Source organism: Ovis aries, chromosome 18 (genome assembly GCF_016772045.2).
Source record: "Ovis aries strain OAR_USU_Benz2616 breed Rambouillet chromosome 18, ARS-UI_Ramb_v3.0, whole genome shotgun sequence".
Lineage (NCBI taxonomy): Eukaryota > Metazoa > Chordata > Mammalia > Artiodactyla > Bovidae > Ovis > Ovis aries.
In genome coordinates, this window is record NC_056071.1 from 18,076,710 (window position 1) to 18,099,297 (window position 22,588).

Genomic DNA, 22,588 nt, shown 5'->3' on the forward strand with positions numbered 1-22,588 from the left:
GGTTCCTCTGCCTATGGGATTCTCCAGGCAAGAATACTGGAGTGGGGTACCATGCCCTTCTCCAAGGGATCTTCCCAACCCAGGGATCAAAACTAGGCTTCCTGCACGGCTCTCACTCCCTCAGTGCAAAGGTGACCCTGCAGAAGGCATGTCCCCTGCAGAGGAATGGCATGTCTAGAGTCAAAAAAGCAGGTGACAAGGGCTTCGTTTCAGTGTGAGTATCAGGTCCACATTCCAGACCAGAAATAGAATTCTCCAAGAAGGAGGAATGTCTGGCAGCCACCTTGCGTGTTCTCCAGCTCCAGAGAGCAGGGCAATGTCCTCAGAAAGCTGTGTTCCAGTTTGTTCTGATTGTCTGCTGTTCTCCCAGGGAAGCTGAAGAAACTGGCCCAGATTTGGGGCAGCAGGTGAGACTGGTTTTTGTTTTCTGTTGTTTTGTTTTGTTTTTAATTTGTGCGGAACAGCCAACAGGAGCTAAGAAGCCTCGCCCTCATGTCTGTGTCTGTGACTGGGAGACAGACAGAGCGCAGCGCACTGTGAGATTAAGAAGCCCTGTTGATCCTGTCTTCACCTTGCACTGGCATTTCCATAGTGCATCCTTATTATACAGCCGGGTTTCCCTGAATGTTAAATACATGAAACTAAAAAGTAAGGATGTTAATATCCTGGTAGACAACAGTGTTTTGAGGTTATATCTATCTCCTGGAAAACATTAAAAAAAAAAAAAAAACAACTTTGATGTGCTCTGTCATCGTCTCCATTAGAAATCATTCTTTTTTTTCTTCCCTCTTCCTGCCAAAATTTATTTTTCTGCTTTCTATTCTAGCCCTGCAGGCCAGAGAGGGGAATCTGTGTGAAAAATGAATGCCTGAGCCTGAGCTTCAGTCCAAGCGAACCACCTCTGCCTCAGGGATTTTGAGTTCCCAGTCCAAGCCCCAACTCCTAGCATCCCTCTGTGTTTACATTTAACAGAGGAAGGCTGCCTGCTCAAAGAAAGGAAACTTAGACTCACAGCTAACAAACACCTTTTGCAGAATGACACTTTGGTAAGTAAATTAATCTGAAAGGTGCTGACTGTTCTCTGCGTGTTTCCAAGGTAAATCCCAGAATCGAAGAGTGACAGCCACTTTTCAAGTCAAGACAACAGTCACTGACACGTGGGTGCACTCTCGGGGCTATTGATATCAGGCCCGTCTGGGGCTAACTCAGAATGTAAACCCATTGTCCTAGAGATGCTGCCCACCTTTGCTGCCCCTTTGGGGCCTCAACTCCCTCAAGCTACCTCTAGGAGCACTACAGGAGGGGCTGGGGAAGAGCAAGGTGAAAAGGCATAAAGTTCACGTCCTCTAGGATGCTCATGATTGATGAGGGAGGAGGCAAGAAGGCTGCTTCCCTGGTGGCTCAGACAGTAAAGAATCTGCCTGCAATGCAGGAAACCTGGGATCGATCCCTGTGTCGGAAAGATCCCCTGGAGAAGGGAATGGCAACCCACTCCAGTGTTCTTGCCTAAAGAACTCCATGGACAGAGGAGCCTGGCGGGCTTGACTTCATGGGGTCGCAAAGAGTCAGACATGACTGAGCAACTAACACCCACACACACAGAGGTAAGAAGGCAAAGCCCACAATGGTAAGAGTTAGCGTTGAACTACGAGAGGACAGAAAGATCAGCTTTGACTTGTGTTTGAACCAGTGTTGAAGGGCTGGAGGACATGACACCTGCCTATGAAGGATTTTGAGGAAGGACTAGAAGCCATGCAACAGCAGAGCAGCAGACGCCAGGTCATGGAAGATGAAAGAGCTGGTACCATCCAGTCAGTGGCTCCTGGGCAAGTTGGCGCTTCTGGATCCCTCCCGCAGGCTACAGATGTCAGCACAGTGAGCCTGGTTGAGTGCATCTCTAAGGGCAGCCATGTATCCTTTGCTCATGGACCCGTCAGGAGAATTTTCAGCCTCCAAGAAAGGAGAGCAGATGCCCTGGCCTGGCAGGGTCTGGAATATATGGTACATCCCCTACATACAAACCTTCAAGTTGGGAAGTTTCAAAGATGTGAACTTGCATTCACATGTCAGATCACGTAAGTTAGTTCACGTGTCTGGTGTACATTGTGGCCTGTGTGCATCCGCTACAAGTGGCTGTGCTTTTGTGCACTTTACGGCATAGTGCTGCATAGAGGCCCGCCCTGGTGGCTTAGACGGTAAAGCGTCTGCCTACAATGCGGGAGACCCAGGTTCGATCCCGGGGTTAGGAAGATCCTCTGGAGGAGGGAATGGCAACCCACTCCAGTACTCTTGCCTGGAAAATCCCATGGATGGAAGAGCCTGGTAGGCTATAGTCCATGGGGTCACAAAGAGTCGGGCACAACTGAGTGACTTCACTTCACTGTATAGAGTACAGCAGCTCAGTATTTTTATTTCAAGTCCAGGATGTCCAGAAACAAGCATAAAAGCAATGGTGATGCAGCTGGTACTATTGTACTTTTCAAGGTACTATGCTGTTGTTTAGCCGCTAAGTCTTGCCCAACTCTTTGCGACTCCATGGACTACAGCATGCCAGGCTCCTCTGTCATCTACTATCTCTCAGAGTTTGCTCAGATTCATATCCACTGAGTCAATGATATTATCCAACCATCTCATCCTCTGTCGCCCCATTCTCCTCCTGCCCTCAATCTGTCCCAGCATCAGGGTCTTTTCCAATGAATCAGTTCTTCACATCAGGTGGCCCAAGTATTGGAACTTCAGCTTCACCATCAGTCCTTCCAATGAATATCCAGGGTTGATTTCCTTCAGGATTGACTGGTTTGATCTCCTTGCAGTCCAAGGGACTCTCAAGAGTCTTCTCCAACACCACAGTCCAAAAGCATCAATTCTTTGGTGATCAGCCTTCTTTATGGTCCAACTCTAACATCTTTAAAGGACTGCTGGGAAAACCATAACTTTGATGTCAGCAAACTGATGTCTCTGCTTTTTAACATGCTGTCTAGGTTTATCACAGCTTTTCTTCCAAGAAGCAGGCGTCTTCTAATTTTATGGCTGCAGTCACCACCCACAGTGACTCCAGATCCCAATAAAATGGAATATGTCACTGCTTCCACTTGTTCCCCTTTTATCTTCCATGAAGTGACAGGGCTGGATGGCATGATCTTCGTTTTTGAATGTTGAATTTCAAGCCAGCTTTCTCACTCTGCTCTTTATCCCTCATCAAGAGGCTCTTTATTTCCTCTTCAATTTTTGCCATTCAACTGCTACCATTTACATATGTGAGGTTGTTTATATTTCTCCCGATTAATCTCTCTCCTGATTCCAGCTTGTGATTCACCTAGCCTAGCATTTCACCTGATGTACCCTGCATAGAAGTTAAATAAGCAGGGTGACAATATATAGCCTTGATGTACTCCGTTCCCAATTTTGAACCAGTCTATTTTTCCAATTCTGGTTCTAACTGTTGCTTCTTGACCCACATACTGGTTTCTCAGGAGACAGGTAAGTTGTTCTGTTACTCCCATCTCTTTCAGAATGCTCCACAGTTTGTTGTGATCCACACAGTCCAAGGCTTTAGTGTAGTCAACGAAGCAGAAGCAGGCGTTTCTTCGGAACTCTCTTACTTTCTCCATGATCCAGCAAATGTTGGCAATTTGATCTTTGTTCCTCTGCCTTTTGGAAACCCAGCTTGTACATCTGGAAGTTCACAGTTCACATACTGCTGAAGTCTAGCTTGAAGAATTTTGAGCATAACCTTGCTAGCATGTGAAATGAGCACAAGTGTGTGGTAGTTTGAACATTTCTTGGCATTTTCCTTCTTTGGGATTGGAATGAAATTTGAACTTTTTCCAGTTCTATGGCCACTGCTGAGTTTTCCAAATTTGCTAACATAGTGAGTGCAGCACTTTAACAGCATCATCTTTCAGGATTTTAAATATTTCCGTTGGAATTCTGTCACCTCTACTAGCTTTGCTCAAAAGTAATGCTTCCTATAGGCCCACTTGACCTCACACTCCAGGATGTTTAACTTGAGGTGAGGGATCACAGTACTGTGATTATCTGGGTCATTAATGGTCATCTGGGTCATTAAGACCTTTTTTATATGGTTCTTCTGTGTATTTTTGCCACCTCTTCTTAATCTCTTCTGCTTCTGTTATGCCTTTACCATTTCTGTCCTTTATTGTGCCATTCCTGGCATGAAATGTGCCCTCGAATCTCCAATTTTCTTGAAGAGATTTCTAGTCTTTCCCATTCTGTTGCTTTTCTCTATTTCTTTGCATTGCTGATTTAAGAAAGCCTTCTTATCTTTCCTTGCTAATTCTCTGGAACTCTGCTTTCATTTGGGTATATCTTTCCCTTTCTCCCTTGCCTTTTGCTTTTCTTCTTTCCTCAGTTATTTGTAAAGCCTCCTCAGACAACTACTTTGTCTTCTTGCATTTCTTTTTCTTTGGGGTGGTTTTGATCACTGTCTCCTGTACAATGTTACGAACCTCTGTCTTCAGTTCCTCAGGCACTGTGTCTACCAGATCTAGTCCCTTGAATCTATTTGTTACCTCCACTGTATAATCATAAGGGGTTTGATTTAGGTTGCATCTAAATGGCCTAGTGGTTTTCCCTACTTTCTGCAATTTAAGGCTGAACTTTGCAATAAGAAGCTCATCATCTGAGTGAGTCACAGTCAGCTCCAGGTCTTATTTTTGCTGACTGCATAGAGTTTCTCCATCTTTGGCTCTAAAGAACATAATCAATCTGATTTCAATATTGACCATACGTAGATTCATGTGTAGAGTCATCTCTTGGGTTTTTGGAAAAGGGTGTTTTCCATGACCAGTGTGTTCTCTTGACAAAACTCTGTTAGCCTTTGCCCTACTGCATTTTGTACTCCAAGCCCAAACTTGTCTGTTATCCCAGGTATCTCTTGACTTCCTACTTTTGCATTCCAATCCCCTATGATGAAAAGGACGTCTTTTCTGATGCTAGTTCTAGAAGGTCTTGAGCTTCCCTGGTGGCTCAAATGTTAAAGAATCCACCTGCAATGCAGGAGACCCAGGTTTGATCTATGGGTCAGGAAGATCCCCTGGAGGATGGCATGGTAACCCACTCCAGTATTCTTGCCTGGACAATCCTGTGGGCAGAGGAAGCCTGGTGGGCTACAGTCCATGGGGTCACAACATGGACATGACTGAGTGCCTAGGCACACTAGAAGGTCTTGTAAGTCTTCATAGAAGTGCCCAGCTTCACCTTGTTCAGCATTAGTGGTTGGGGCATAGACTTGGATTACTGTAGTGTTGAATGGTTTGCCTTGAAAACGAACCCAGATCATTCTCTTGTTTTTGAGGTTGCACCCAGGTACTGCATTTCAGACTCTTGTTGACTATGAGAGCTACTGCATTTCTTCTAAGGGATTCTTGCTGTACTGTAAGGTTAAAAATGTTTGCTTCATTTCTTGTGGTTGTTTTTTCATTTATTTTTTGTGTGAAAAGTATTATAAACCTATTACAGTTCAGGACTATATAACTGTGTTGGTTGTGTGCCTAGGCTAAATTTGCTGGGCTTGTGAACAAACTGGACTTTAAAAATGAGCTCTTGGAATGGAACTTGCTTGCATGTAGGGAACTTACTATACTGGGAAAGGAAGCCCTGGAAGCATGCTCCTTCTGGGGCAGCTGCCTGTGCACCCTCTCCATAAAGCTTTCAGTTCATGTCCACACAGCTCAGAGGCAGAGGATGAGAATGGGATGAGGACTACTAGCTGGGGTATGAAGGAGGGAATAAAAGAACGGCGCTTCTCACCACAAACCAAGAGCTCCTTTTCTTCCAGCCTCCGCACACCCAGAGAGGGGACCAGTCCTCTCAGCCTCCAGGTGGGATTGTTTTTTATCGGCAACACCTCCCCAGGCCCCTAAGAGATGTCAGCTGCTTGCTGAGATCTTCCACAAAGTCAAAGGTCTTTAAATATCAGCCCAGCGTCCAAGGATCCAAAGCCCTGGGTCCCTCTTCACCCCATCCACCTTTCCACCCCCATTTCTTCCATCCTGGGCTCCCCAGCCCTGTTTATTTTTAGTGGCGATAAATGCAGCTCCTAATCTTGAGAGTTGACCTTTTTGAGTACATGTAATTAACTACTTTACCTCCACTCTCCTCAGCCTTGGCAGGAGGGGGCCATTTGTCTTACAGATGACTGGCCTGATGGAGAGAGAAGGAAACGGACAGAGGTAACAAGGCAAGAGCCAGCAGCTCCTGCCAACCCGGCCGCCTCCCTTACCTCCCTTCCTTGAAAGACATCAGTTCATGACATGACTCTGAACTGCCAAAGTCACTTTAGATGCTCAGATGGGGGAGCCGGAGGGTGGGGATGGCGGGAAGGGGGGAGGAGGGTCTAAGCCTGACTTGGCCAAGTGAGGGGTGGAGCGCAGCTCCCAGAACAGGTGTGTATACACGTGTGTTCACGTGTGTATGTACATGTGTGCGTACGCTGGCGTGTCTTTGATGCGGAATTAACCACTCAGGGACTATCGCTGGTAACTCCTGCCAGGGTGATAAATGCGAAGGACAAAGCAGTCTGTTTTTTTCCGCCCGTATCTCTCCCTGCTTTGTTTTTATTAAATGCTGATTATTAATATTAGAAATGGAACACTGCCACGAGAAGCCATTTGCCGTTAATAAGGCTGTCACTGCTGCCCGGGGAAGTTAGAGAAGACTGGGGAAGCCATGTGAGAACTTCTTAATAGCCATGTTAACAAAGCGGGTCAGGAAAACGAGGTGCAGCCAGCCTGGCGAGGTGAGTCAGTTCTGCTCCCCAGTTTCCGCTGCACCGGCCAGGGCCCCCCTATCCCTGCAGGGACCGAGGTCATGTCAGGGTGTGCACAGCTGCTCGGGCGCAGGCCAACTGTGTGCAAGGAGGTTGGGGAGCAGCCTCCAGCCACAGCTGTGAAAACACTGGCAGGGCCTCCAGGCGGGTCTGTCCCAGGATGGGGCTGGAGGGGACAGATCCCTAGGCCAGCCCCTCCCCCAACCCCTTGTAGATGGCGAGTCTCAGGGCATGGTTTCCCCTCTCACCCTAGGGTGTGAGCATCCTACTCATGGGGAGTCTGGCCCATGTGAAATGACCAGGGGCAGGTCTTTGAGATTTGGTAACCGCCTGACACCTGGAAGGAAAGAAGGTTCTGAAGCCAGCTCCCAGTTGGTTCATTTGTTCATTTCAGGAGGATGAGAGCAAGGGGATGGGGTGAATCTCCATCTGCTGTGAAAGAGGCTCCTCCGTGCGCCTGGTGATGGAAATGGAAAGGGTGGCTAGGCCCGAGGTGTCTGTTTGTCCCCTGGATTGGGGTCAGGTGTGACTGAGGAACTGCACCTACTTTCCACTGATGCCTGAATGAGACAGACTCTCTTCCTCGAAACCAAGAATAACCACCAAATAATAAGCAGCCACCATGTTGGTGGGTGAGTAGAAGATGTGATACACGTGAGGGATTTCTTTCAACCAAGGCTCAGAGCTTACTGCATCTTACGAGTTCAGGAAGTCTGGAAGAGATGAGGACCAAGAGTAACTGTGTGCATTTAACAATGTTGCAAAATTGTGTTCACACTGCAAGTGTGTCTATGCAGGTGTCACCCTAGCAATCAGAGGGCTTATTTGTTGATCTCTGTGTGTGTTTAGCTAGTGTTTAGCTAGTGCCTGCATCCACTCAGGTCCCCCATCACGTGAATAAACACATCTGGATGCTGGTGTCTGTGAGCTTTGAGTCCATCAGGCGTGGAAAACAGCTGATACCCTGCTTATCCTGTTTTTCTATCCCCACGCTTCCTCCCCTTTGGACAAAAACACAGCCTGAAATATTCTGTAGCAGAACTCATCAGGAGTCCTGCATAGTCAAAGAACTATGCAAGAGGAGAAAGGGGAATCAGATCCGAGGAATGCCGGTGAAATAAGCATGATTCTGACAAGAAGAGCACTGGGAAAACACCAGGGAAACCAGAAGTTCCAAGGTTCTTTCAATAGAGACATAGTTTCTCAATCCGAGAGAACAGAGTTCTCCCCATAAACAGGATCAAGTCTGCCTATCCCAGGAATCATTAAGAATCTTTTCGCCTACGTAGAAGCGAATCACTTTGATATACATCAGAAACAACCACAACATTGTTGGGCCGTTGTGCCTAGTCACTCAGTTGTTCAATCGTGTCTGACTCTCTGCAACCCCATGGTCTGTAGCCCACCAGGCTCCTCAGTCCATGGGATTCTCCAGGCAAGAATACTGGAGTGGGTTGCCAGTTCCTACTCCAGGGGATCTCCCCGATCCAGGGATCAAACATGAGTCTTTTGTACCTCTTGTTTTGACAGGTGGATTCCTTACCACTGTGCCAACTGTGAATCAACTATTCTTCCATTTAAAAATTTAAGATATGACCAACATAGACAGCATATTAAAAAGCAGAGACATTACTTTGTCAACAAAGGTCCATCTAGTCAAGGCTATGGTTTCTCCAGTGGTCATGTATGGATGTGAGAGTTGGACTATAAAGAAAACTGAGTGCTGAAGAATTGATGCTTTTGAACTGTGGTGTTGGAGAAGACTCTTGAGAGTCCCTTGGACTGCAAGGGGATCAAACCAGTCCATCCTAAAGGAAATCAGTCCTGGGTGTTCATTGGAAGGACTGATTTTGAAGCTGAAACTCCAATACTTTGGCAACCTGATGCTAAGAGCTGACTCATTTGAAAAGACCCTGGTGCTGGGAAAGATTGAGAGCAGGAGGAGAAGGGAACGACAGAGGATGAGATGGTTGGATGGCATCACCTACTCATGGGTTTGGGTGTACTCGGGAGTTGGTGATGGACAGGGAGGCCTGGTATGCTGCGGTTCATGGGGTTGCAAAGAATCCGACAAAACTGAGCAAATGAACTGAACTGAACAGGGAACTGGATCCTACATGCTGCAAGTGACATTTTGCATGTTGCAACTAAAGATCTTGCATGCCACAATGAATGTTGGAGATCCCACGTGCCCCAACTAAGAGCCATCACAGCCCAGCAAATAAATAAATGTTTTTTTAAAAAAATCATTAAAAATAAATAAATAAATAAAATTTATTAAGTGTTGACAAAAAAAAAAAAAACTATTCGCCTATTATTTGAACAGGTATTGTTTGAAAAAAATTTTCCCACTGTGAAAGGAAAATGTCTGAGTTACAGAGACTCTGACGTTAAAAGTGCTTCCTACCTACCTAGAAAGTGCCAGCCCTTTGTAGTAGCAATAAATACTTGTTGAATGACAGGATGAAGAACTTGAATGAGAAGACCAACAAGCATATCTTGTCTTTTCTTCCCTCCCTTTCTCCCAGGAAAGCAGCTTAGGCTTTTTTTTTTTTTTTTAGCATTTTTTTTAAACATAGATTTGAGGTCAAAGGCCACCTCTGTCGCTCCGTCGCTCTGTGACTTTGGACATGCCCACCTAGCCAATCCCCTGTGAGGCTGTCCAACTGTGAAATGGTGACAAAGACATCTAGAGCACTGCATTCTCTCAAACATGAGAGAGAATGTAATGACACGTTCTTTTCAAAGAAACAAAGCAGGGGTCAATTACTGTCGGCTTCCCTCTGTGTCCCATCCATGGAGAACCAAGGAAGGACAATGTTTGATGACATGGTTTGGGTGGCGGTTTCATAAATGGGTCCAGGACTCAACTCTTGTCTCTGCCACAGCCAAGCCCTGTGGCCTCGAGAGAATGGCTTCACTGCTCCGTGGTTCAGTCCTCTCATTCATCAAATGGGAATTCCTCACGGGGCTATTGTGAGGAGTACATCAAATAACGCATGTTAATAGCTGTGAACAGCACCTGGCACATAGGAAATTCTTAATAAACATTGTCAATCATTGTGACTTCCCAGGTGGCTCAGATGGTAAAGAATCCACATGCAATGCAGGAGATGTGGGTTCAATGCCTGGGTCGGGAAGCTCCCTTGGAGAAAGGGAGTGGCTACTCCAGTCTCAATACTCCAGTATTCTTGCCTAGAGAATCCTACGGATGGAGGAGCCTGGTGAGCTACAGTCCATGGGGTCACAAAGGGTTGGACACAACTGAGCAGCTAACACGTTCACTTTCACTGCTGTGATCTCTGTCTCAGGAAGGAATGATCAAAATTTCCCTTGAACACTTAAGGGAGTGAAACAAGGGCAGGTGGGGCTGTCTTCCTGAAGAAAGTCTATGATCTGTGTAACATGCAGAATCAGAACAGCCTTCTTTGTGGAAAAAGAGTCTACCTTGCTCCATATTTGCAACAAAAGAAAATGCACATGGCCATAACTGGACGAAATGTTCTAGATCTTTCTTATGCTCTTTCAGGTGGAGAGAGCCCCTCCCACTCTCAGGGTCCATGAGCCAGCATCTTCTGTGAGTAAACTTGAAGAAGGTCATCAGGAGGGAAAATGCAGGTGAACACTGACCTTCAGAGTTCAAAGATCTTCTTTCAAAATGATCTCTACTTGAGTTGCAACTTGGACAGTTGAAAGGGAGCCCTTGGACATTTGAGAATTGGAAGACTACAATTGGAGAGATGGAAGCCCGGGTTTAAGGGTGGTACTACTAGCTGAGCAGCTCAATATTGGCAGGGACCCACCTGCCAATCAAAATGTGTTACATACCCGTGGTGGATTCATGTCAATGTATGGCAAAACCAATACAGTATTGTAAAGTAAAATAAAGTAAAAATAAAAATTTAAAACAAAATGTGTTACAGTGCACCAAACAATAAGGAGAGGACATCTACACCTGTCCAATCAGCTCACTTAACAGGTGTGATTCAGCTGCCTTCTTGAATTGAATTTCCTTTTCCAATGCACAAAATCTTTGTCTTCCAGGACTATGTTGGCCATGTATTACCTGTTCATCATGCCAACCTGGAGAAGGCATGAAGGTTTGGTGCCAGATAAGTGCTGGAGATAAAAGGCTGGAGGACAAGGACATTCTTTCCTCCCTGGATACTACAGACATCTGAACTAGTCATGGTACCCAGAGGACCAGCCAAGATCTATAGGCAAGCCCAGTGAGTTCTGTCATATAAGGAAGGAAAAGAATCTGTACTTCAAGGAATGAATAGTTTTCAAAATGAGCAAAGAAAATCTTTGAACAATCAGAAGATAAAGCCATGTTCTTTAGTTTTGTTTCAGATTTTCCTAGTTGACATCCAGAGCTTGGAAAAGAACCCATCATAAATATTTCAAGTAAGGGACCATGAATGACAGAAGTTAGTTCTCTTGAATCTGTATGTCTGCCAGAGTTTAAGAGTCTAAACTTCTAGACCATGAATATCAACATCAGAGGTTGTCGGTCACATCACTATGGCGATAGGATGTGGAAGACATCACCCCCAGTGTCTCAGAGTTTGGCAGAGTTGAACCTGGAGGTCCCTTCTATAGGTATGTATGACCTGACTAGGGTTGCCAATAATCTTCACTTGGGATCTATTATAATGTCTATAACAAGGAAAGTCATAGTTACTGAGTTGGATCAGTCACTCTAGCTTCTGAGACATATTCACATTCTAGGGCCAATCTACATCTACATTGGCGGCCAACGCACTCTCAAGCAGAGAGCAACTGGAAAAATTACGATGTTCACTTTGGTTTAAGGCTCACCCAACCTTGGCCACCACTTTCCAAACGCAAACAGTCCAGGGAAAAGATTCTCAAGCATATTCAACTGCAAAGCACCTGCAATGTGCTTTGGGGAACATTTTTAGACATTAATATATTAAACGTGTAATAACCAAAGAGATATATTTGTGGTAAATTAAATTATAGCCTCCTCATACTAGATATTGGCTTAAACAAACAGTAAGTGTCACAGTTGTAAGACAAAATGTGGGTACTTAAAAAAAATTAAAAACGTTCTGTCTGGTCAATTCCCTTTCTTATCTTCTACTTAGAAAACACATGGGATTATTTCATTTTTGCTAGAGAGCTCCCCAGTCTAATTCCTGGCATCCCAACCCTTGCAGGGGTTTGAGACTCATTAACCTGGTATGAAACTCAACATCCAAAAAACTAAGATCATGGCATCCTGTCCCATCACTTCATGGCAAATAGAAGGGGAGCAAGTGGAAGCAGTGACAGATTTTCTTTTCTTGGGGTCCAAAATCACTGTGGATGGTGACTGCAGCCACGAAATTAAAAAATGCTTGCTCTTTAGAAGGAAAGCTATGACAAACCTAGACAGCATATTCAAAAACAGAAACATCACTTTGCTGACAAAGGTCTGTGTAGGCAAAGCTATGGTTTTTCCAGTAGTCATGTGTGGATGTGAGAGTTGGACCATAAAGAAGGCTGAGCACCAAAGAATTGACACTTTTGAATTATGGTGCTGGAGAAGACTCGTGAGAGTCCCTTGGACAGCAAGGAGATCAAATCAGTCAATGCTAAAGGAAATAAACCCTGAATATTCCTTGGAAGGACTGATGCTGAAACTGAAGCTCCAGTACTTAGGCCGCCTGATTCTAAGAACCAACTCATTGGAAAAGGCCTTGATGCTGGGAAAGACTGAAGGCAGAAGGAGAAGGGGGTAACAGAAGATGAGCTAGTTAGGTAGCATCACAGACTCAATGGGCATGAATCTGAGGAAGCTCTGGGAGATAGTGGAGGACAGAAGAGGCTGGTGTGCTGCAGTCCACGGGGTTGCAAAGAATAGGATGTGACTTAGTGACTAAACAACAGCAACAACAATCCTAAGGTAACATGCCTAAATGTCAGGAACTAGATCGTTGTTAAGTGGAAAGCAAGAAAGCAAAGAAATGTCTGTCATTCCAAGAAGACTGGCTCCAGAGCTCAGAAGCCATTTTGAGACCCTGAAGGAGTCCTCTTCCCCTCCCAAAGTTAAAAAAACAAACAAAAAGAAAAAACTGACAAATAAACAAAATATCGGTACAAGAAATGGGGATTTACAACTCCAAACAATAGATCACAGATAGAAAGTGATAGAAGGGGCCATTGAGTTGACTCCATGTAGAGTTGGGAAACTGGCTTCAACGTAAGCCAACTCTATTTATCGGCAGGAACTTCCTAGAGCTCTAGGCTAGAAAGATTCTAAAGTAGAAAAGTGAGCAGTGACTTATCACTTCTATTCAGGCCAACCCCAATCCAATCCCAACCCCTTGTGGAATAAATGGTAGGTGAAGAAGGCTGAGCACTGAAGAATTGATGCTTTTGAACTGTGGTGTTGGAGAAGACTCTTGAGGGTCCCTTGGACTGCAAGGAGATCCAACCAGTCCATTCTGAAGGAGATCAACCCTGGGATTTCTTTGGAAGGAATGATGCTAAAGCTGTACTTTGGCCACCTCATGAGAAGAGTTGACTCATTGGAAAAGACTCTGATGCTGGAAGGAATTGGGGGCAGGAGGAGAAGGGGACAACCGAGGATGAGATGGCTGGATGGCATCACTGACTCGATGGACGTGAGTCTGAGTGAACTCTGGGAGATGGTGATGGACAGGGAGGCCTGGCGTGCTGTGGTTCATGGGGGTCTCAAAGAGTCGGACACGACTGAGCGACTGAACTGAATTGAACTGAACTGAACTGAGTTCCACAGAGAGATCAGACAATTTAGAGACACGGCAGCAACTTTGACTTGTTAATACCAATTTGACTTATACATCAGAATTGGATTCAAATCAGTATGCATTTTGTTACTATGTATCTTGCAAAATACTGGCTCTAGGCATACACAGACCCCTCCTATTAAATCACCTATGTCTTGAGTCCATCATTATATGTGGCTAGAAGGAGGTCTTCAATTATGTTTCCGTGTCTGATCACCATTTTAAATCTGGGCAACTAGCAATCCCACTGCTGGGCATACTCACCGAGGAAACCAAAATTGGAAGAGACATGTTTACCCCAATGTTCATTGCAGCACTGTTTATAATAGCCAGGACATGGAAGCAACCTAGATGTCCATCAGCAGATGAATGGATAAGAAAGCTGTGGTACATATACACAGTAAAGTATTACTCAGCCATTATAAAGAAGACATTTGAATCAGTTCTAAGGAGGTGGATGAAACTGGAGCCTATTATACAGAGTGAAGCAAGCCAGAAAGAAAAACCCCAATACAGCATACTAATGCATATATATGGAATTTAGAAAGATGGTAACAATAACCCTGCATGTGAGACAGCAAAAGAGACACAGATGTATAGAACAGTCTTTTGGTCTCTGTGGGAGAGGGTGAGGGTGGGATGATTTGGGAGAAGAGCATTGAAACATGTATAATATCATATATGAAACAAATAGCCAGTCCAGGTTCGATGCATGATACTGGATGCTTAGGGCTGGTGCACTGAGATGACCCAGATGGATGGTACCGGGAGGGAGGAGGGAGGGAAGGTCAGGATGGGGAACACGTGTATACCTGTGGCAGATTCATGTTGTTGTATGGCAAAACCAATACAATATTGTAAAGTAATTAACCTCCAATTAAAATAAATAAAGTTATATTTTTTAAAAAATTCAACATTCAAAAAGCTAAAAAAAAAGTAAATCTGGGCAACTATAAGTGCATATGGTTTCGCTGGTGGCTCAGCAATAAAGAATATGGCTGCTAATGCAGAAGACATGGGTTTGATCCCTGTGTTGGGAGGATCCTCCCCAAGAGAAGAAAATGGCAGCACACTCCAATATTCTTAACTGGGAAACCCCATGGACAGACGAGCATGGCAGGCTACAGTCCATGGGGTTGCAATGAGTCAGACATGACTGCACACAAGAAGTGCCTGTAATGTTCAAAATAAACTCTGCTGCTTTGCCCATATGTGTCATTTCCAGGAATCTTATCAGATCACACTGCTTCTTAAGATTTGGATGTAATTCCTTTTATTGAATCCCAAGTTCACCATACTGTATGCACTATATCCACTCCAGAAAAGTCACATGAGATTCTCACTGACAAAGTGAATTAAATACCCAAGGTCCTATGGACATCAAAGTGTCAAAACACCACTAAGCTGGATAAGTGGAAAATTTTCTTGTCTTATAGAGAGATGTCTGGATCTCAATAAAGCAGGAAGATGCTTGCATTCTCCATCTGACCCCAGAAAAAGCAGAGTGTGTTTAAGGCCAAGAAATCTCTACCACAGAATTCTAAAAATGACATCATCAAATCCCAGGGCAGGACCCATGGAGGCTTAGCCACTAGTTTCTGAGCTGACCACATTTTTTCCATGCCTTGTTTACCCTGGGAATGCCATTTCTTATTCAGAAAGTAGTTGATTATTGGCGAGCCTGAACACGCAGCTCCTTAATAAAAATGAATTTATATTAAGTGGGTTGACAGCAGAGGCAAACAAGTGACTCTGGAGCCCAGTCTGAGAAAATACAGAATGCCTGTGTGGAGTGGACATGGCTCAGAGGGAAACCCGTCTTAAATCTTGAGATTCCTTAAGGTTCTCAAAAGCCTTGCGACCACGCTGAAAACAGGATCTTTTTTTTTTTTTTAATCTATAATAGTTTTCCCAAGAGAATGTGAAATGCATGCCTGTGAATGTAGCCAAGGAGCCGTGCAAAGAGCACTCGCTCTGGGGATGGCTTGTGGAGTGTGTCCAAGAGGCAGGATCACAACTTCCCAAACATCAACACCAGAACTTCCTCAAACTCTCAAACCCCTCCCAACCCCAAGACTGACACTTAAGCGGAAATCATAAGGCTGGGGAAAGCTAGGCGCAGTCCCCCTGTGGAATACTACACCAGCTGTTCAAAACTTATCCTCAGCACTTCCACGGTGGTCTAGCGGCTTCGACTCCACGCTTCCTGTGCAGAGGGGCCAGGGTTCGATCCCTGATTAGGTAACTAGATCCCGCTTGCTGAAACTAAAGATCCTGAGTGCCACAAACAATACCCAGGGCACCCAAATAAGGGAATAAATAAGCAAGCAAATAAATATTTTTTTACAAAACTGGTCCTCAGAAAGCATTTAAAGATAGAGGAACTCCCCAAGACATACTGCAAAATTAATTAATAATAATAATAATGGTGTTAGTCAAACCCACACGCTAAGAATTCCATGTAGAAGTGTCTGGGTACTGGCGGAGACAGGTCTATATGATTGGTCACTTTAGTTCTTTATGTTCAAATTTTCTCTAGTTTCTAAATTAACTGTGTAAATTGCACCTATTTCCACAGGTTTCTGTCTGGTTCATGACTCACACAATTAGGGACTTAAAATGTAAGGTTCCCAATTATAGATTCTAATTTTGAAATTTTCCAGTTAAAGATTCTAGGCACTACATTCTAGCACTGAATTTGAGTCAAAGGTTCATTCTTATGCCTAATTGAACTCTCTCTTCCTACAACTTAAGTCATCCTTTACTTTATCTTCTAACTAGGAGAGATACAAGACTTTTCAGTTCAGTTCAGTTCAGTCGCTCAGTCGTGTCCAACTCTTTGCGACCCCAAGAACTGCAGCACTCCAGGCCTCTCTGTCTATCACCAACTCCCGGAGTTTACTCAGACTCATGCCCATTGAGTCCGTGATGCCATCCAGCCATCTCATCCTCTGGCGTCCCCTTCTCCTCCTGCCCTCAATCCCTCCCAGCATCAGTCTTTTCCAATGAGTCAACTCTTTGCGTGAGGTGGCCAAAGTACTGGAGTTTCAGCTTTAGCATCATTCCTTCCAATTCCCAGGGCTGATCTCCTTCAGAATGGACTGGTTGGATCTCCTTGCAGTCCAAGGGACTCTCAAGAGTCTTCTCCAACACCACAGTTCAAAAGCATCAATTCTTCGGCACTCAGCTTTCTTCACAGTCCAACTCTCACATCCATACATGACCACTGGAAAAACCGTAGCCTTGCCTAGACGGACCTTTGTTGGGAAAGTAATATCTCTGCTTTTTAATATGCTATCTAGGTTGGTCTTAACTTTCCTTCCAAGGAGTAAGCATCTTTTAATTTCATGGCTGCAGTCACCATCTGCAGTGATTTTGGAGCCCCCCAAAATAAAGTTAGCCACTGTTTCCACTGTTTCCCCATCTATTTCCCATGAAGTGATGGGACCAGATGCCATGATCTTACTTTACTGAATGTTGAGCTTTAAGCCAACTTTTTGACTCTCCTCTTTCACTTTCATCAAGAGGCTTTTTAGTTCCTCTTCACTTTCTGCCATAAGGGTGGTGTCATCTGCATATCTGAGGTTATTGATATTTCTCCCGGCAATCTTGATTCCAGCTTGTGTTTCTTCCAGTCCAGCGTTTCTCATGATGTATTCTGCATATAAGTTAAATAAGCAGGGTGACAATATATAGCCTTGATGTACTCCTTTTCCTATTTGGAACCAGTCTGTTGTTCCATGTCCAGTTCTAACTGTTGCTTCCTGACCTGCATATAGGTTTCTCAAGAGGCAGGTCAGGTGCCCTGGTATTCCCATCTCTTTCAGAATTTTCCACAGATTATTGTGATCCACACAGTCAAAGGCTTTGGCATAGTCAATAAAGCAGAAATAGATGTTTTTCTGGAACTCTCTTGCTTTTTCCATGATCCAGCAGATGTTGGCAATTTGATGTCTGGTTCCTCTGCCTTTTCTAAAACCAGCTTGAACATCTGGAAGTTCATGGTTCATGTATTGCTGAAGCCTGGCTTGGAGAATTTTGAGCATTACTTTACTAGCATGTGAGATGAGTGCAATTGTGCAGTAGTTTGAGCATTCTTTGCATTGCCTTTCTTTGGGATTGGAATGAAAACAGACATGTTCCAGTCCTGTGGCCACTGCTGAGTTTTCCAAATTTGCTGGCATATTGAGTGCAGCACTTTCACAGCATCATCTTTCAGGATTTGAAATAGCTCCACTGGAATTCCATCACCTCCACTAGCTTTGTTCATAGTGATGCTTTCTAAGGCCCACTTGACTTCACATTCCATGATGTTTGGCTCTAGGTGAGTGATCATACCATTGTGATTATCTGGGTCATGAAGATCTTTTTTGTACAGTTCTTCTGTGTATTCTTGCCACCTCTTCTTAATATCTTCTGCTTCTGTTAGGTCCATACCATTTCTGTTCTTTATTGAGCCCATCTTTGCATGAAATGTTCCCTTGGTATCCCTAATTTTCTTGAGGAAATCTCTAGTCTTTCCCATTCTATTATTTTCCTCTATTTCTTTGCATTGATCACTGAGGAAGTCTTTCTTATCTCTCTTTGCTATTCTTTGGAACTCTGCATTCAGATGCTTATATCTTTCCTTTCCTCCTTTGCTTTTCACTTCTCTTCTTTTCTCAGCTATTTGTAAGGCCTCCCCAGACAGCCATTTTGCTTTTTGGCATTTCTTTTCCACGGGGATGGTCTTGATCCCTGTCTCTCGTACAATGTCAGGAACCTCCATCCATAGTTCATCAGGCACTCTATCTATCAGATCTCATCCCTTAAATCTATTTCTCACTTCCACTGTATAATCATAAAGGATTTGATGTAGTTTATACCTGAATGGTCTAGCGGTTTTCCCTACTTTCTTCAATTTAAGTCTAAATTTGGCAATAAGGAGTTCATGATCTGAGCCACAGTCAGCTCCCAGTCTTGTTTTTGCTGACTCTATAGAGCTTCTCCATCTTTGGCTGCAAAGAATATAATCAATCTAAATTCCTCTCAGTCTTCTGTCATTAAACTATGGAACTTCTTGTTTTCTTTTGTGAAAGAACCCTATTTTTTCAAAATCAAATCATTTCAATGTTTCCTCCTAAATTGCCTGAATTTGCTCTCTGTTTTCATGCTCTTTTATAGAGAGAGGATTGAGGCCAGAAAGGGAGGGAGTTTTTCAGAGGTAATTTGTTTACAAACACAGGAACAGGCACACCTGCATAAAGCCACACACTTTCTATCAGTGCAAAAAAAAAAAAAAAAAAACCCACTGGAAAATGATTTCAACAGGAAGCGCTCAGCTTTTAGGATGCTTCTTAGTCTACTCACTATCTACTAATTTTCATTACAATATTCCACTCCTACTGTGAATTCTCATTATGTAAAATTCAACTATATGTGATTTTAATTCTGTGTACTTTTTACCCATTAGAGAGAATTTCAGTTTGAGTATATAAAAGTCACAAGCCCTTCTGAGTTATTAAATAAAACTGCACTAAAATATATATAGTAAAATGACATTTAATAACTTGCAAAGATGTCACAGTATATTATTGAGTTGGGTAAATAAAAGATTACCAAACTGTATATAAAACATAATCAAGAAAATTTTGGTCCATAGGGATTGGTAGCAGTCCTGTACCATGTCCAGTGGGCACAATATCATAAGGTTGCTTGGTTGGGTACTGGTTTTGATTGAAGGCCGAGTTGTTCAATATTTTGAACATCATCTCTAAGAGTAGCAAACTAGATTATTATAACCCCTCTAAATCTCCTTTTTCTTACATATAACAGTAGCAGGGAGAGGGCTATTACTTTTCCTCCTCTGGAAACTGTTATGCAGCTTAGAACTAATGTGTGTAAAGTGACCTGCATCTGGTAGTCATGTGTGGATGTGAGAGTTGACCATAAAGAAGCTTGAGCGCCTTTCTGCTGAAAAACTGATGCTTTCAAACTGTGGTGCTGGAGAAGACTCTTAAGGGTCCCTTGGACTGCAAGATCAAACCAGTCAATCCTAAAGGAAATCAGTCCTGAATATTCACTGGAAGGACTGATGATGAAGCTGAAGCTCTGATACTTTGGTCTGATGCGAAGAGTTGACTGATCGGAAAAGATCCTGATGCTGGGAAAGATTGGGGACAGGAGGAGAAGGGGACCACAGAGGATGAGATGATTGGAGGGCATCCTCAACTTAATGGACATGAGTTTGAGCAAATTCCAGGAGACAGTGAAGGACAGGGAAGCCTGGTGTGCTGCAGTCCATGGCGTTGCAAAGAGTGGGATACAACTTAATTATCGAACAACAAGGTACGGTAGACACACAATAAACGACCATTAGGATATTAAAAAGCACATATTCTACAAGAATTCGGGCTACAAAACATTATAGTTCTTTTCCATCATGTCATGCCAAGCCATTGCCTATGAATAGTCTTAGGTGGAAGTTCTAAGCTTCTTTACTTTTCCATTTTATTCACGTCGGCCACACATGCTCATTAATCACAGGACATAAAATAGTCTGCCCTTCTCTCCCACAGTACTGGCTCAAACCAACACTTGGTTAAAAAAAACATAATAATAATAAAGTTTCTGTAAAACAGTATGTACATAGAAAAAGGATTAGAAGTACATAAAACAAATAAATTCCATTAAGTGTCTCTGAATGGTGGTAACATAAGCCATTTTTATCTCCAGCATTTGTAGTCTCTATTGATTTCCATAGAATGTATATTGCAGCATCTACGACAAAAAGTAAAACATTTTTTTAAATAAAAGAGAAAATATTTTGAAATTTTCAGTGTAAGACCAACCTCATAAAATAATGTCTCACACCCTGCATAACATCTTTAAGTGGTTTTAGAAAATTATAAACATCTTACTAAATATGCAAAGAATGGAGTCTTGAAAAGCTTCTAGGCAACAAAGGTGAGTAAGGGAAAATTGGCTGTCTTCTATTACTTGTTAATAGGGCAAACTGTCACTGATTGTCTCGCTTGGGGCTCTCGCCTTTACTGCTTTGTTTTCAAGGAAAGAAAATTATTTGTGTCTTGTTAGTAGTTCACTCACGACTACAGGCCTCAAGCATTATTTCCTTGAAAAGGCCTTAGGTATTTAAACATGAATTACACTACCACAAATTCTCCTTATACAAGATTTTGTTGTGAATATGGCATTTATGACCAAGAAGCCTAAACTATAAAAATTCTATTTCTCTGTATTTATCTTTCTTGATCCTCAACAAACTTTGTGAGGGTTTTGGAAGTAAAATAAAATTAGATCCCTGCCTCTTACCATGTATCAACACGAATTATTAAAAAAAAAAATTAAGATTTAACTGTAATAAACTATAAAAATTATTTTTCAAAAAGCAGAAGTAATTAACTTCTGTGATCTTAAAAGGAGGTTGTCAAAGGCTATAGTCAAAAAACAAAAGAGTGGTAAACTTGAAGGCATAAAAATCAAAACAATGTATGTAGAAATTGTCACAACAGACAAAGCTGAATGACCAGGGATGGATTAGGGAGAATATTTGTTTGCACTGGGGTGGCCAGAAAGCTCATTCTGTAAGAGCAGATGAAAATACGTGAATGAACTGTTTGGCCAACTCAACATCAGCTGAGACTGATCAGCGTAGTGTATAGAGTCCTCTTCCAAACTAGTCATGTGAATGAAAAATATTGCCTGCCACATCAGTAAAGAAAGGCTAGAGCAGCTATCACACTGTCACGTTACAGCGCTGACTGTGCACCCTGAGGAGACTCGGGTTGTGAAAACACAGGATGGTGGCCTTGGAGAGCTGAGATGCATATCAAAGGAATGATTCCAGTGAGCCCAGACTCCAGCATCTTCCGATACCTAGAAAACCACTCATTTCATTTACTTGAGATGTCTGGTCTTCCTTAAACAGCAGCCTTTTCATGTTCTGATTACCTAGTCTTTATTGCAAAAGCTCCTGTGTATCCTGGTTCCCCTCTTGCTGCTTTGTAGCCATCCCTCAGAGGTACCTGAGAGGCTTTGTCCTGGGCTTAAGCCGTCTGCTTTGTCTGCTGAAAAGAACATAATCGTCACCTCTTAGGTTGGGCATTTCTTTCAGAAGACAGCACAGAAAAAAGTTGGAAGGGGAGGACCTAAAGAAAGGGCATTTTAGCAGATGGTTAAGTGTTAAATGCGGAGAAGGCAATGGCACCCCCACTCCAGTACTCTTGCCTAGAAAATCCCATGGACGAAGGAGCCTGGTAGGCTGCAGTCCATGGGGTCACTAAGAGTCAGACACGACTGAGTGACTTCACTTTCGCTTTTCACTTTCATGCATTGGAGAAGGAAATGGCAACCCACTCCAGTGTTCTTGCCTAGAGAATCCCAGGGTCGGGGGGAGCCTGGTGGGCTGCCATCTATGGGGTCGCACAGAGTCAGACACGACTGAAGTGACTTCGCAGTAGCAGCAGCAGCAGCAAGTGTTAAATGTGTTGGTTACTCAGTCGGGTCCAACTCTTTGAGACCCACGGACTGTAGGCCACCAGCGTCTTCTGTGCATGGAATTCTCCAGGCCAGAGTACTGGAGTGGGTAGCCGTTCCCTTTTCCATGGGATCTTCTCCAGCGTCGAACCCACGTCTCCTGCATTGCAGATGGATTCTTTACCATCTGAGCCCCCAGGGAAGCCCTTCAGCAGATGGGAGGTGACCCAAATTCAGAGCCACCTCCCCAAGTGACCACAGCACGTGAATCTCCAGGCTTGTATACGATCCAGTCAACTAGAGCAGGTCCAGAAAAGGGGATTTGAACTATTTCTCTTCTGAGAGGAAAAATCTATTAGCTTTAGTCGATGGGAAAGAAATGTGACATTTCCTTGCACCTGAACGTCTTTCAACAGTACATCTTTTTCTTTGCCTACATTTTCTGAAAAACAAAAGACTGCACTTTAAAGAAAAAGTGTCATTATATTCTCTTTCTAAGGGAATGATGCTAAAGCAGATTACACACTTTGAAAAATAAACAAAATGG

At 43.5% G+C, this 22,588-nt stretch overlaps 1 long non-coding RNA gene across 2 annotated transcripts; it reads left to right on the forward strand.

The window, feature by feature from the left end:
* Positions 1–288: 288 nt before the first annotated feature.
* Positions 289–10,265, forward strand: LOC105603075 (uncharacterized). Of its 2 annotated transcripts, XR_009597324.1 has the most exons (5): positions 289–407; positions 827–1,046; positions 1,691–6,194; positions 6,606–6,760; positions 7,185–10,265. It is a non-coding gene; the product is annotated as an uncharacterized LOC105603075 (long non-coding RNA). The 2 variants fall into 2 exon arrangements; XR_009597323.1 differs by having other exon boundaries at positions 1,691–6,760.
* Positions 10,266–22,588: the final 12,323 nt, after the last annotated feature.